The sequence below is a fragment of the Pristiophorus japonicus genome, chromosome 9 (genome assembly GCF_044704955.1).
Source record: "Pristiophorus japonicus isolate sPriJap1 chromosome 9, sPriJap1.hap1, whole genome shotgun sequence".
Classification (NCBI taxonomy): Eukaryota; Metazoa; Chordata; class Chondrichthyes; family Pristiophoridae; genus Pristiophorus; species Pristiophorus japonicus.
Genome location: NC_091985.1, coordinates 223,437,240 through 223,451,413, shown reverse-complemented (window position 1 = coordinate 223,451,413; position 14,174 = coordinate 223,437,240). Strand labels below are relative to the sequence as shown.

The window sequence follows — 14,174 nt, the reverse complement described above, 5'->3', positions numbered from 1 at the left end:
TGCTGTTTAAAGAGGAGATTAATGCAATAGTTAGGAAAGACATTAGCTTGGATGATGTGGAATCTATATGGGTAGAGCTGCAGAACACCAAAGGGCAAAAAACGTTAGTGGGAGTTGTGTACAGACCTCCAAACAGTAGTAGTGATGTTGGGGAGGGCATCAAACAGGAAATTAGGGGTGCATGCAATAAAGGTGCAGCAGTTATAATGGGTGACTTTAATATGCACATAGATTGGGCTAGCCAAACTGGAAGCAATACGGTGGAGGAGGATTTCCTGGAGTGCATAAGGGATGGTTTTCTAGACCAATATGTCGAGGAACCAACTAGGGGGGAGGCCATCTTAGACTGGGTGTTGTGTAATGAGAAAGGACCAATTAGCAATCTCATTGTGCGAGGCCCCTTGGGGAAGAGTGACCATAATATGGTGGAATTCTGCATTAGGATGAAGAATGATACAGTTAATTCAGAAACCATGGTCCAGAACTTAAAGAAGGGTAACTTTGAAGGTATGAGGCGTGAATTGGCTAGGATAGATTGGCGAATGATACTTAAGGGGTTGACTGTGGATGGGCAATGGCAGACATTTAGAGACCGCATGGATGAATTACAACAATTGTACATTCCTGTCTGGCGTAAAAATAAAAAAGGGAAGGTGGCTCAACTGTGGCTATCTAGGGAAATCAGGGATAGTATTAAAGCCAAGGAAGTGGCATACAAATTGGCCAGAAATAGCAGCGAACCTGGGGACTGGGAGAAATTTAGAACTCAGCAGAGGAGGACAAAGGGTTTGATTAGGGCAGGGAAAATGGAGTACGAGAAGAAGCTTGCAGGGAACATTAAGGCGGATTGCAAAAGTTTCTATAGGTATGTAAAGAGAAAAAGGTTAGTAAAGACAAACGTAGGTCCCCTGCAGTCAGAATCAGGGGAAGTCATAACAGGGAACAAAGAAATGGCAGGCCAATTGAACAAGTACTTTAGTTCAGTATTCACTAAGGAGGACACAAACAACCTTCCGGATATAAAAGGGGTCGGAGGGTCTAATAAGGAGGAGGAACTGAGGGAAATCTTTATTAGTCGGGAAATTGTGTTGGGGAAATTGATGGGATTGAAGGCCGATAAATCCCCAGGGCCTGATGGACTGCATCCCAGAGTACTGAAGGAGGTGACCTTGGAAATAGCGGATGCATTGACAGTCATTTTCCAACATTCCATTGACTCTAGATCAGTTCCTATCGAGTGGAGGATAGCCAATGTAACCCCACTTTTTAAAAAAGGAGGGAGAGAGAAAACAGGGAATTATCGACCGGTCAGCCTGACCTCAGTAGTGGGTAAAATGATGGAACCAATTATTCAGGATGTCATAGCAGCGCATTTGGAAAATGGTGACATGATAGGTCCAAGTCAGCATGGATTTGTGAAAGGGAAATTATGCTTGACAAATCTTCTGGAATTTTTTTCAGGATGTTTCCAGTAAAGTGGACAAAGGAGAACCAGTTGATGTGGTATATTTGGACTTTCAGAAGGCTTTCGACAAGGTCCCACACAAGAGATTAATGTGCAAAGTTAAAGCACATGGGATTGGGGGTAGTGTGCTGACATGGATTGAGAACTGGTTGTCAGACAGGAAGCAAAGAGTAGGAGTAAATGGGTACTTTTCAGAATGGCAGGCAGTGACTAGTGGGGTACCGCAAGGTTCTGTGCTGGGGCCCCAGCTGTTTACGTTGTACATTAATGATTTAGACGAGGGGATTAAATGTAGTATCTCCAAATTTGCGGATGACACTAAGTTGGGTGGCAGTGTGAGCTGCGAGGAGGATGCTATGAGGCTACAGAGTGACTTGGATAGGTTAGGTGAGTGGGCAAATGCATGGCAAATGAAGTATAATGTGGATAAATGTGAGGTTATCCACTTTGGTGGTAAAAACAGAGAGACAGACTATTATCTGAATGGTGACAGATTAGGAAAAGGGAAGGTGCAACGAGACCTGGGTGTCATGGTACATCAGTCATTGAAGGTTGGCATGCAGGTACAGCAAGCGGTTAAGAAAGCAAATGGCATGTTGGCCTTCATAGCGAGGGGATTTGAGTACAGGGGCAGGGAGGTGTTGCTACAGTTGTACAGGGCCTTGGTGAGGCCACACCTGGAGTATTGTGTACAGTTTTGGTCTCCTAACTTGAGGAAGGACATTCTTGCTATTGAGGGAGTGCAGCGAAGATTCACCAGACTGATTCCCGGGATGGTGGGACTGACCTATCAAGAAAGACTGGATCAACTGGGCTTGTATTCACTGGAGTTCAGAAGAATGAGAGGGGACCTCATAGAAACGTTTAAAATTCTGACGGGTTTAGACAGGTTAGATGCAGGAAGGATGTTCCCAATGTTGGGGAAGTCCAGAACCAGGGGTCACAGTCTAAGGATAAGGGGTAAGCCATTTAGGACCGAGATGAGGAGAAACTTCTTCACCCAGAGAGTGGTGAACCTGTGGAATTCTCTACCACAGAAAGTAGTTGAGGCCAATTCACTAAATATATTCAAAAGGGAGTTAGATGAAGTCCTTACTACTCGGGGGATCAAGGGGTATGGCGAGAAAGCAGGAAGGGGGTACTGAAATTTCATGTTCAGCCATGAACTCATTGAATGGCAGTGCAGGCTAGAAGGGCTGAATGGCCTGCTCCTGCACCTATTTTCTATGTTTCTATCCCTTCAATTCCCTGTGCTTCTATTTTCCGATTAACTCACTTACGTGGTACTTTATCAAATGCCTTTTGAAAGTCCATATACACAACATCTACTGCACTACCTTCATCAACCTGAGACTCATAGAATCATGGAAAATTACAGCATGGAAGGAGGCCATTTCAGCCCATCGTGTCCACGTCGGCTGACCAAGAGCTATCCATCTATCCAGCTCTTGGTCCGTTGCCTTGTAGGTTGCAGCACTTCAAGTGCACATCCAAGCAATTTTTAAAATTTGGTGAGGGTTCCTGCCTCTTCCACCCTTTCAGGCAGTGAGTTCCAGACCGCCACCACCCTCTGGGTGAAGACATTTCCCCTCATATCTCCTTTAAACCTTCCCCCAATTACTTTAAATCTATGCCTCCTGGTTGTTGCCCCATCTGCTGATGGAAACAAGTCCTTCAAATCAATTTTATCTCGGTCCCTCATAATTTTATACATCTCAATTAGGTCTCCCCTCATCCTTCTGTGTTCCAAATAAAACAACCGCAGCTTATCCAATCTTCCTTTATAGCTAAAATTCTCCAGTCCATACAACATCCTCATAATTCTCCTCTATACCTTTTATAGTGTAATCACATCTTTCCTGTAATGTGGTGACCAGAACTGCACGCAGTACTCCAGCCGTGGCCTAACCAGTGTTTTACACAGTGCTGGAAGGTGGGATGAGGCTGGGTAGCTCTTTTTCGACCAACACGGACACAAGGGGCCAAATGACCTCCTTCTGTGTCGTAATTTTTTATGATTGTATGAGTAAGATTATGAAAGGGTTTGATAGGGTAGGTGTAGAGAAAATGCTTCTACTTGTGGGGGAGACCAGAGCTCGAGGCCATGAATTTCTGTAGTCCCTTTAACATAGTGAAACGTTGTAAGGCACTTCACAGGAGCATTGTGAGATAATAGAGCCGCATAAGTAGAAATTCGTGTAAATGACCAAAAGCTTGGTCAAAGAGGTAGGTTTTAAGGAGCATCTTGAAGGAGGAAAGAGAGGTAGAGAGAGGTGAAGAGGTTTAGGCAGGGAGTTCCAGAGCTTGGGGCCTAGGCAACAGAAGGCACGGCCACCAATAGTTGAGCGATTATAATCAGGGATGCTCAAGAGGGCAGAATTAGAGGAACAGATATCTCAGGGGGTTGTGAGGTTGATTACAGAGATAGGGAGGGTCGAGGCCATGGAAGGATTTGAAAATAAGGATGAGAATCTTGAAATCGAGGCATTGTTTAACCAAAAACCAATGTAGGTCAGCGAGCACAGGGGTGATGAGTGAACGGGACTTGGAGTTAGGAAAGGGGCAGCTGAATTTTGGATCATAGAAATTTACAGCATGGAAGGCCATTTTGACCCATTGCGTCCATTCCAGTCGACAACAGGAAACAGGTCCTTCATATCAACTTTATCTAGGCCCCTTATAATTTTATACACCTCAATCAGGTCTCCTATTAATCCTCTGTTACTTCATCAAAGAACTCAATAAGGTTAGTCAGACACAATTTGCCTTTAACAAATCCATATTGGCTGCCCCTTATTAATCCATGCTTCTCCAAGTGAGAATTAATTTTGTCCTTGACAAAGGTCTCGAGTCATTCACGCACCACTTACGTTAGAGTGATTGGCCTGTAGTTACCAGATTTAGCCCTCTCCCTTTTTATAAACAGGGATGTAATATTTGTAATCCTCCAGTTCTCTGCCATCACTCCCATAATCCACTTCCATCTTTCCTCCTTATGAGAATATGCTTGGTTTGTACCCGGTGTCACATTTTGTTTAATAATGCTCCCGTGAAGCACGTTGGGACCTTTAAGATACTGTATAAATACAAGTTGTTGTTGTCTGAACTGACAATACATTGCGCAGAAGTAAAATATAGTATTTTTAGTCCTAAATATTAAATATTTTGTTCCACAGAAGCATGGGACGTGTATGTTTTTATTCATGAATTTAAAAAGTCTATATCAAAATCTGAGCCGGTGGGTTGTGAGCCCAAGAGCCTTGTGTCCAATAAGGACAATAAATGCCCCCAGCCTCCCCTGGCCCTGATGGCCGCCGGGGTGGCAGCTCCCGGGGGAGCTCCTCTGCTGAATAACTTTATCCCTTGCCGTCTGTTGCCATCCGACACCCTTTCTCCCAGAATCTCCCCGCTTTAAGCTCTCCCTGGCCCCAATAGGGGGCACATTTCTTACCGCTTAAGCACAAATCCATGCTGCAAGGGCAGTTACCTGAGCACACTGCCCATCCCCCAAACATGCCTGTTCTTCACCTCCATCAGTGAGTGCGGGATCTCCACCTCCATCAGTGAGTGCGGGATCTCCACCTCCATCAGTGAGTGCGGGATCTCCACCTCCATCAGTGAGTGCGGGATCCCCACCTCCATCAGTGAGTGCGGGATCCCCACCTCCATCAGTGAGTGCGGGATCTCCACCTCCATCAGTGAGTGCGGGATCTCCACCTCCATCAGTGAGTGCGGGATCTCCACCTCCATCAGTGAGTGCGGGATCTCCACCTCCATCAGTGAGTGCGGGATCCCCACCTCCATCAGTGAGTGCGGGATCTCCACCTCCATCAGTGAGTGCGGGATCCCCACCTCCATCAGTGAGTGCGGGATCTCCACCTCCATCAGTGAGTGCGGGATCTCCACCTCCATCAGTGAGTGCGGGATCTCCACCTCCATCAGTGAGTGCGGGATCTCCACCTCCATCAGTGAGTGCGGGATCCCCACCTCCATCAGTGAGTGCGGGATCCCCACCTCCATCAGTGAGTGCGGGATCTCCACCTCCATCAGTGAGTGCGGGATCTCCACCTCCATCAGTGAGTGCGGGATCTCCACCTCCATCAGTGAGTGCGGGATCTCCACCTCCATCAGTGAGTGCGGGATCTCCACCTCCATCAGTGAGTGCGGGATCCCCACCTCCATCAGTGAGTGCGGGATCCCCACCTCCATCAGTGAGTGCGGGATCCCCACCTCCATCAGTGAGTGCGGGATCTGCACCTCCATCAGTGAGTGCGGGATCTCCACCTCCATCAGTGAGTGCGGGATCTCCACCTCCATCAGTGAGTGCGGGATCCCCACCTCCATCAGTAAGTGCGGGATCTCCACCTCCATCAGTGAGTGCGGGATCTCCACCTCCATCAGTGAGTGCAGGATCTCCACCTCCATCAGTGAGTGCAGGATCTCCACCTCCATCAGTGAGTGCGGGATCTCCACCTCCATCAGCGAGTGCAGGATCTCCACCTCCATCAGCGAGTGCGGGATCTCCACCTCCATCAGTGAGTGCGGGATCTCCACCTCCATCAGTGAGTGCAGGATCCCCACCTCCATCAGTGAGTGCCACCTCCATCAGTGAGTGCGGGATCCCCACCTCCATCAGTGAGTGCGGGATCTCCACCTCCATCAGTGAGTGCGGGATCTCCACCTCCATCAGTGAGTGCGGGATCTCCACCTCCATCAGTGAGTGCGGGATCTCCACCTCCATCAGTGAGTGCCACCTCCATCAGTGAGTGCAGGATCCCCACCTCCATCAGCGAGTGCGGGATCTCCACCTCCATCAGTGAGTGCGGGATCTCCACCTCCATCAGTGAGTGCGGGATCTCCACCTCCATCAGTGAGTGCGGGATCTCCACCTCCATCAGTGAGTGCCACCTCCATCAGTGAGTGCAGGATCTCCACCTCCATCAGCGAGTGCAGGATCCCCACCTCCATCAGTGAGTGCAGGATCTCCACCTCCATCAGTGCGTGCAGGATCTCCACCTCCATCAGTGAGTGCGGGATCTCCACCTCCATCAGTGAGTGCAGGATCTCCACCTCCATCAGTGAGTGCGGGATCTCCACCTCCATCAGTGAGTGCAGGATCCCCACCTCCATCAGTGAGTGCGGGATCTCCACCTCCATCAGTGAGTGCAGGATCTCCACCTCCATCAGTGAGTGCGGGATCTCCACCTCCATCAGTGAGTGCAGGATCCCCACCTCCATCAGTGAGTGCGGGATCCCCACCTCCATCAGTGAGTGCGGGATCTCCACCTCCATCAGTGAGTGCAGGATCTCCACCTCCATCAGTGAGTGCAGGATCTCCACCTCCATCAGTGAGTGCGGGATCTCCACCTCCATCAGTGAGTGCAGGATCTCCACCTCCATCAGTGAGTGCGGGATCTCCACCTCCATCAGTGAGTGCAAGATCCCCACCTCCATCAGTGAGTGCGGGATCTCCACCTCCATCAGTGAGTGCAGGATCTCCACTCAAACCCATCTTTAACCCGCCGCACTTTCCCGCTGCCCAGCCGGCACTCCCCCGCCAGTTGTGGCCGGCCCAGCGACTCCTCGCGGACACCATCAGCGTCCGGGGTGCTCCCGCCCAACTCACAGCGGACCACTGCACTGCTCCAGGCGGTCCCCGGGATCTCAGCGGCCGGCGGTGAGCCTTTGACCAACTGCCAAAGCCGCTTTGGGCCGAGCTCCCGCGCGAGCCCTTCCTCCGGCCGCATCCTGACCAACGGACGGCCCAACTCGCGCCCTGCGGCTCAGCCAATCAGCGGCGCAAGTCCCGCCCCTCGGGCTCCCCGATTGGCTGGAGGTCCCGCCGCCGGCTCGTCCTCCAGCCCCGACCTGCTCGCTCCCAATTGGACGAAAGCTCCTCCAGCCCCGCCCTACTCGCTTCCCCCATTGGTCGGAAGCTCCCGTCAATCAGGCTGTGGGAGCGGGTCACATTTCCCTTGAGCGCACTCCGCCAAATTGACCAAGCACAGCGCGGGGCCCGGATGGACGGACTCAGGTTTGGATTTCCCTTTATTCGCTCCCTATCCCCCCTCCCTCCCCCCGCTCGATTCTCTACCCAATCCGAGCGGAGAAAACTCACTGCGCGTCACCGATCGCTGCTCTGTCACGGACAGAAACGCCTTTCCCCGGAAGGCTCAGCGCCGAGTCCGTACCACAGCATCCGAGCAGCACCGAGTGGGGATGGGGCGGGTGGTGTTTTCTGGGCATGCGCGGTTATTACCGAGGGTGACCGAGAGGGGACGTTGTGGCGGACACGGTGCCGCGTGCGCATGCGCGGCTGCTGGTGAGACCTGTGACATCATAGAGTCAGAGCCAGTGACATCTCAGAAGGAGGCCATTCGACCCATCGTGTCATCGCAACAACGCTCTTCTCAATCTTCCTCGGTGCAACGCTTCAGCTCGCCTTTAACAAGCTCCATCATTGAGTGCAGGATCTCCACCTCCATCAGTGAGTGCAGGATCTCCACCTCCATCAGTGAGTGCAGGATCTCCACCTCCATCAAGCAATGTGTCCTCACACATTGCTTTCCCTCCCATCTTTATATCGTCAGCAAACTTGGCTATGTTACACTCGGTCCTTCCTCCAAGTCGTTAATATATTTTGTAAATAGTTGGGTTCCCAGCACTGATCCCTGCAGCATCCCACTGGTTACTGAATGCCAACCCGTGAATGAACCATTTATCCCTACTCTTTGTTTTATGTTCATTAGCCAATCCTCTATCCATGCTAATATATTACCCCTAACCCCGTGAACTTGTATCTTGTGCAGTAACCTTTTATGTGGCACCTTGTCAAATGCCTTCTGAAAGTCCAAATACACCACATCAACTGGTTCCCCTTTATCCGCCCTGTTCATTACATCCTCAAAGAATTCTAGCAAATTTGTCAAACATGACTTCTCCTTCATATATCTATGCTAACTCTGCCTGACCGAATTTTGCTTTTCCAAAACTCCTGCTACTGCTTCTTTAATAATGGACTCCAACATCTTCCCAAGCATAGATGTGAGGCTAACTGGTCTATAGTTTCCCACTTTTTGTCTGCCTCCTTTTTTAAATAGGGGCGCTGCATTTTCAGTTTTCCAATCTGCTGGAACCTCCCCAGAATCCAGGGATGCAACCACTATCCCTGCCGCTACTTCTTTTCAGACCCTAGGATGCAAGCCATCAGGTCCAGGGGATTTATCTGCCTTTAATTCCATTATCTTACTGAGTACCACCTCCTTAGTGATTGAGATTGTGTTAAGTTTCTCCCCCCCCCCCCCCCCCCACATTAGTCCCTTGACTATGCACTGTTGGAATATTGTTAGTGTCCTCTACTGTACAAAATATTTGTTCAGAGTTTCTGCCATCTCCATGTTCCCCATTACTAATTCCCTGGTCTCATCCTCTAAGGGACAAACATTTACTCTAGCCATTCTTTTTTTTTTATATACCTATAGAAACTCTTGCTATCAGTTTTTATATTTTGTGCTAGTTTACTTTCATAGTCTAACTTCCCTTTCTTAATCATTTTTTTAGTCATTCTTTGTTGGCATTAAACGCTTCCCAATCTTCTGTCCTCCCACTAGTTTTGGCCATTTTGTATGCCCTTGTTTTTAATTGGATACTTTATTTCTTTAGTTAGCCACGGATGGCTATCTTTTCTCTTGCACCCGTTTCTCCTCACTGGAATATATTTTTCTTGAAAGTTGTGAAAATTCTCCTTAAATGTACGTCATCAACTGTCCTATGCGTTAATCTATTTTCCCAGTCCACTTTAGCCAACTCTGCCCTCATACCTTCATAGTCTCCTGTATTTAAGCTTAGTACGCTGGTTAGAGATCCAACTTTCTCACCCTCCATCTGAATTTGAAATTCAACCATGCTATGATCACTCATTCCAAGGGGATCCTTTACTAGGAGATTGTTTATTAATCCTGTCTCATTACAGGACCAGATCTAAAATAGCCTGCCCCCTGGTTGGTTCCGTTACATACTGCTCAAGGAACCTGTCCCTTATGCACTCCATGAACTCTTCCTCAAGGCTGCCCTCTCTATTTCCTGGTTTATGCTCCGACCAACAGAGTTGCTACTGTTAGGGGGCTTATAGATTACGCCCACCAGTGATTTTTCCCTTTATTATTCCTTATCTCCACCCAAACTGTTTCAACATCCTGATCATTTGAGCTAATATCCTTTCTCACTATTGTAGTGATTCCTTCCTTTATCAATAGAGCTACCCCACCTCCTCTTCCTTATGTCTGTCCTGCTTGATTGTCAAGTACCCCTGAATATTTAATTCCCAGTCCTGATCACCTTGCAACCATGTCTCTGTAATGGCTTTCAGATCATATCCATTTATTTCAATTTGTGCCGTCAACTCATCTATTTTGTTACAAATGCTGCGTGGATTTAGACAACGTGCCTTTAAATTTGTTTTTTTACCCTTTTTTCCTGCTTGTTTCCTCTCTCCTTCAAACTCACTTTCCACATTTTTGCTTTCTAATTCCAGCTTTACTCCCCTCCCTACTGAATCTATTTTCAGGTTCCCATCCCCCTGCCAAGCTAGTTTAAAACCTCCCCAATAACACTAGCAAACCTCCCCGCGAGGATATTGGTCCCGGCTCTGTTGAGGTGCAATCCATCCGGCTTGTACAGATCCTACCTCCCCCAGAAACGGTCCCAATGCCTCAGGAATCTAAAGCCCTCCCACCTGCACCATCTCTCCAGCCACCTATTTATCTGCTCTATCTTCCTATTTCTGTTCTCACTAGCTCATGGTACTGGGATTAATCTGCAGATTACTACCTTTGAGGTCCTGCTTTTTAATCTCTCTCCTAGCTCCCTAAACTCTGCCTGCAGGACCTCATTCCTCTTTCTACCTATGTCATTGGTACTGGTATGACCACAACCTCTGGCTCTTCACCCTCTCCCCCCAGAATGCCCTGCAGCCGCTCAAAGACATCCTTGACCCTGGCACCAGGGAGGCAACATACCATCCTGGAGTCACATTTGCAGCCACAGAAACGCCTGTCTGCTCCCTTGACTACCGAATCCCCTACCACTATAGCTCTTTCATTCTTCTTCCTCCCCCCACCCCCCCCGTGCAGTTGAACCACCTGTGGTGCCGTGGATTTATCTCTGGCTGCACTCCCCAGAGCCACCATCGCCCTCACCGGTACTCAGAACAGAATACCGGTTGGAGAGCGAGATGGACTCCTCAGGGGATTCCTGCCCTGCCTGCCTAGTCTTCCTCTTCTGTCCAGGGGTCACCCACTCCCTGTCTGCCTGCACACTCTTAAGCTGCGGGGTGACCATCTCCTGAAATGTGCTATCCACGTTGCTCTCAATCACGCGGATGCACCAAGGTGATTCCAGCTGCCGCTCAAGCTCCAAAACAGAGCTCGAGTTGGTGCAGCTGGAGAAACCACCTGCACACGTGATCGTCCCGGCTGTGTGAAGCATCCAGGATTTCCCACATGCCACAAGATGTGCAATCCACGGGACTGAGCTGCCCTGCCATCCCTCTAGTTACACTCACAACTATCAAGTAGAACTAAACTCTAAACCACACACCCAGCCACTACTCAGCAAACAGCCAATTTAATTAACTGGTTGTCCTTAGATAATAAAGATCACATATATTTAATCGCAGTTCCTAACCTACAACAATGCGAAAGGTTCCTTAAAGAAAAGAAAAAATACTCTCCAATCCACCAGCCAATCACTTACTTGCTTGGCTGTGACATCACACTTCGATTTAGATTTTTTTTACTTTCTGTCCCTGCTGCAGCTCCCCCGCCCGCTCAGGTCTCGCGATGCTGGCCTCCTCCCGATCGGCCGCTGCTCCAAGCTGCCGCTGCCCTTTGTACTCCCCCGCCCGCTCAGGTCTCGCGATGCTGGCCTCCTCCCGATCGGCCGCTGCTCCAAACTGCCGCTGCCCTTTGTACTCCCCCGCCCGCTCAGGTCTCGCGATGCTGGCCTCCTCCCGATCGGCCGCTGCTCCAAGCTGCCGCCGCCCTTTGTACTCCCCCGCCCGCTCAGGTCTCGCGATGCTGGCCTCCTCCCGATCGGCCGCTGCTCCAAGCTGCTGCTGCCCTTTGTACTCCCCCGCCCGCTCAGGTCTCGCGTTGTTGGCCTCCTCCCGACACGCTCAATGACCCAGCCTCCACAGCTCTCTGGGGCAGAGAATTCCACAGATTTACGACTCACTGAGAGAAGAAATTTCCTCTCATCTCAGTTCTAAATGGGCGACCCCTTATTCTGAAACTAAAGCCCCTCGTTCTGGATTCCCCCACGAGTGGAAACATCCTCTCTGCATCTATGAGAGTCTGGGCCTTACATTAAACATCCATAAGACAAAGGTCTTCTACCAACCTGCCCCCGCCACAAACCACTGCTCCCCCGAGATTATCACGATCCACGACAAGACCTTGGACAATTTGGACCACTTTCGATACCTCGGGAGTCTACTGTCAGCAAGGCCAGACATCAATGGTGAAGTCCTACACCACCTTCATTGTGCCAGTGCAGCCTTCGGTCGCCTGACGTAAAGAGTGTTCGAACAACAGGATCTCAAACTTGGCACCAAGCTCATGGTCTACAGAGCAGTAGTGATACCCGCCCTCCTATATGCTTCAGAGTCATGGACTAAGTACAGTAGACACCTCAAGGCACTGGAGAAGTACCACCAACGCTGCCTCTGCAAAATACTGCAAATCCATTGGCAGGATAGGCGCACCATCGTCAGTGTTCTCTCTCAGGCCAATGTCCCGAACATCGAGGCATTGACCATTGCTTGATCAGCACCGATGGATGGGCCACATTGTCCGCATAACCGATACAAAACTCCCGAATCAAGCACTCTACGGCAAGTGAGTCCCAGGAAGAAAAAGAAAGTGATTCAAGGACACCCTCAAAGCCTCCTTGAAAAAATGTAACATCCCCACCGACTCTTGAGAATCTCAGGCCCAAGGACACGCAAAGTGGAGGAGAAGCATTCGAGAAGGCCTAAGCCTAACCCTTTGTCATGAGCACATGGAAGCCAAATACAAACAGTGGAAGGAGCGTGCGACAAACTAAGCACCCCACCCACCCGTCCCTTCAACCAACACCTGCCCCACCTGTGACAGAGACTGGAGATCCCACATAGGACTCATTAGTCACCTTAGAACTCGTATTGGTGTGGGGCAAGTCTTCCTCGACTCCGGGAGGCTGCCGAAGAAGAAGAATTTCCAGCTCTTGGTCACTAGCCTTGTAGGTTACAGCACTTCAAAAGAAACAAAGACTTACATTTATATAGCACCTTTCACCAGATGTCTCAAAGCCCTTTACAGAGAATTAAGTACTTTTGGAGTTTAGTCACTGTTGTAATGTGGGAAACGCGGCAGCCAGTTTGCACACAGCAAGCTCCCACAAACAGCAATGTGATAATGACCAGATAATCTGTTTTTGTTATGTTGATTGAGGGATAAATATTTGCCAGGACATTGGGGATAACTATTCAAGTAGTGCAATGGGATCTTTTACGTCCACTTGAAAGAGCAGACAGGACCTCAGTTTAACGTCTCATCTGAAAGACGGCACCTCCGACAGTGCAGCACTCCCTCAGCACTGCACTGGAGTGTCAGTCTAGATTTATGTGCTCAAGTCCCTGGAGTGGGACTTGAACCCACAACCTTCTGACTCAGATGCAAGTGTGCTACCCAATAAGCCAAAGCTGACCGCTCTTCGAAGGGAAATAGGTCCTCCCGATCCACTCTATCTAGGCCCTTCATAATTTTATACACCTTTAAACCTTCTACCAATTACTTTAAAGCTATGCTCCCCAGTTATTGACCCCTGTGCTAAGGGAAATGAGTCCTTCCTATCCACTCTATCTAGGCCCCTCAAGTGCATATCCAGGTACATTTAAATGCTATGAGGGTTTCTGCCTCTATCACCCTTTCAGACTCACTCCTCAAATCCCCTCTAAACCTTTGACTAATTACATAGAAAATAGATGCAGGAGTAGGCCATTCGGCCCTTTGAGCCTGCACCACCATTCAATATAATCATGGCTGATCATGCAACTTCAGTACCCCATTCCTGCTTTCTCTCCATACCCCTTGATCCCTTTAGACGTAAGGGCCACATCTAACTCCCTTTAGACTATATCGAACGAACTGGCCTCAACAATTTTCTGTGGTAGAGAATTCCACAGGTTCGCAATTCTCTGAGTGAAGAAGTTTCTTCTCATCTCGGTCCTAAATGGCTTACCCCTTATCCTTAGACTGTGACCTCTGGTTCTGTGCATCTCCAACATCGGGAACATTCTTCCTGCATCTAACCTGTCCAATCCCGTCAGAATTGTATATGTTTCTGTGAGATCCCATCTCATTCTTCTAAATTCCAGTGAATATAAACCTAGTCGACCCAACCTTTCTTCATATGTCAGCCCTGTCATCCCAGGAATCAGTGTGGTGAACCTTCGCTGCACTCCCTCAATAGCAAGAATGTCCTTCCTCAGATTAGGAGACCAAAACTGGACACAATATTCAAGGTGTGGCCTCACCAACATCCTGTACAACTGCAGTAAGACCTCCTGCTCCTATACTCAAATCCTCTCGCTATGAAGGCCAACATGCCATTTGCTTTCTTAACCGCCTGCTGTACCTGCATGCCAACATTCAATGACTGATGTACTATG

The 14,174-nt window shown here is 49.2% G+C and overlaps 1 pseudogene; it reads left to right on the top strand.

Moving 5' to 3' along the window:
- The first annotated feature begins 7,464 nt into the window (after positions 1–7,464).
- Positions 7,465–14,174, top strand: part of LOC139273753 (zinc finger protein ZFP2-like) — a 41,887-nt pseudogene continuing 35,177 nt past the window's right edge.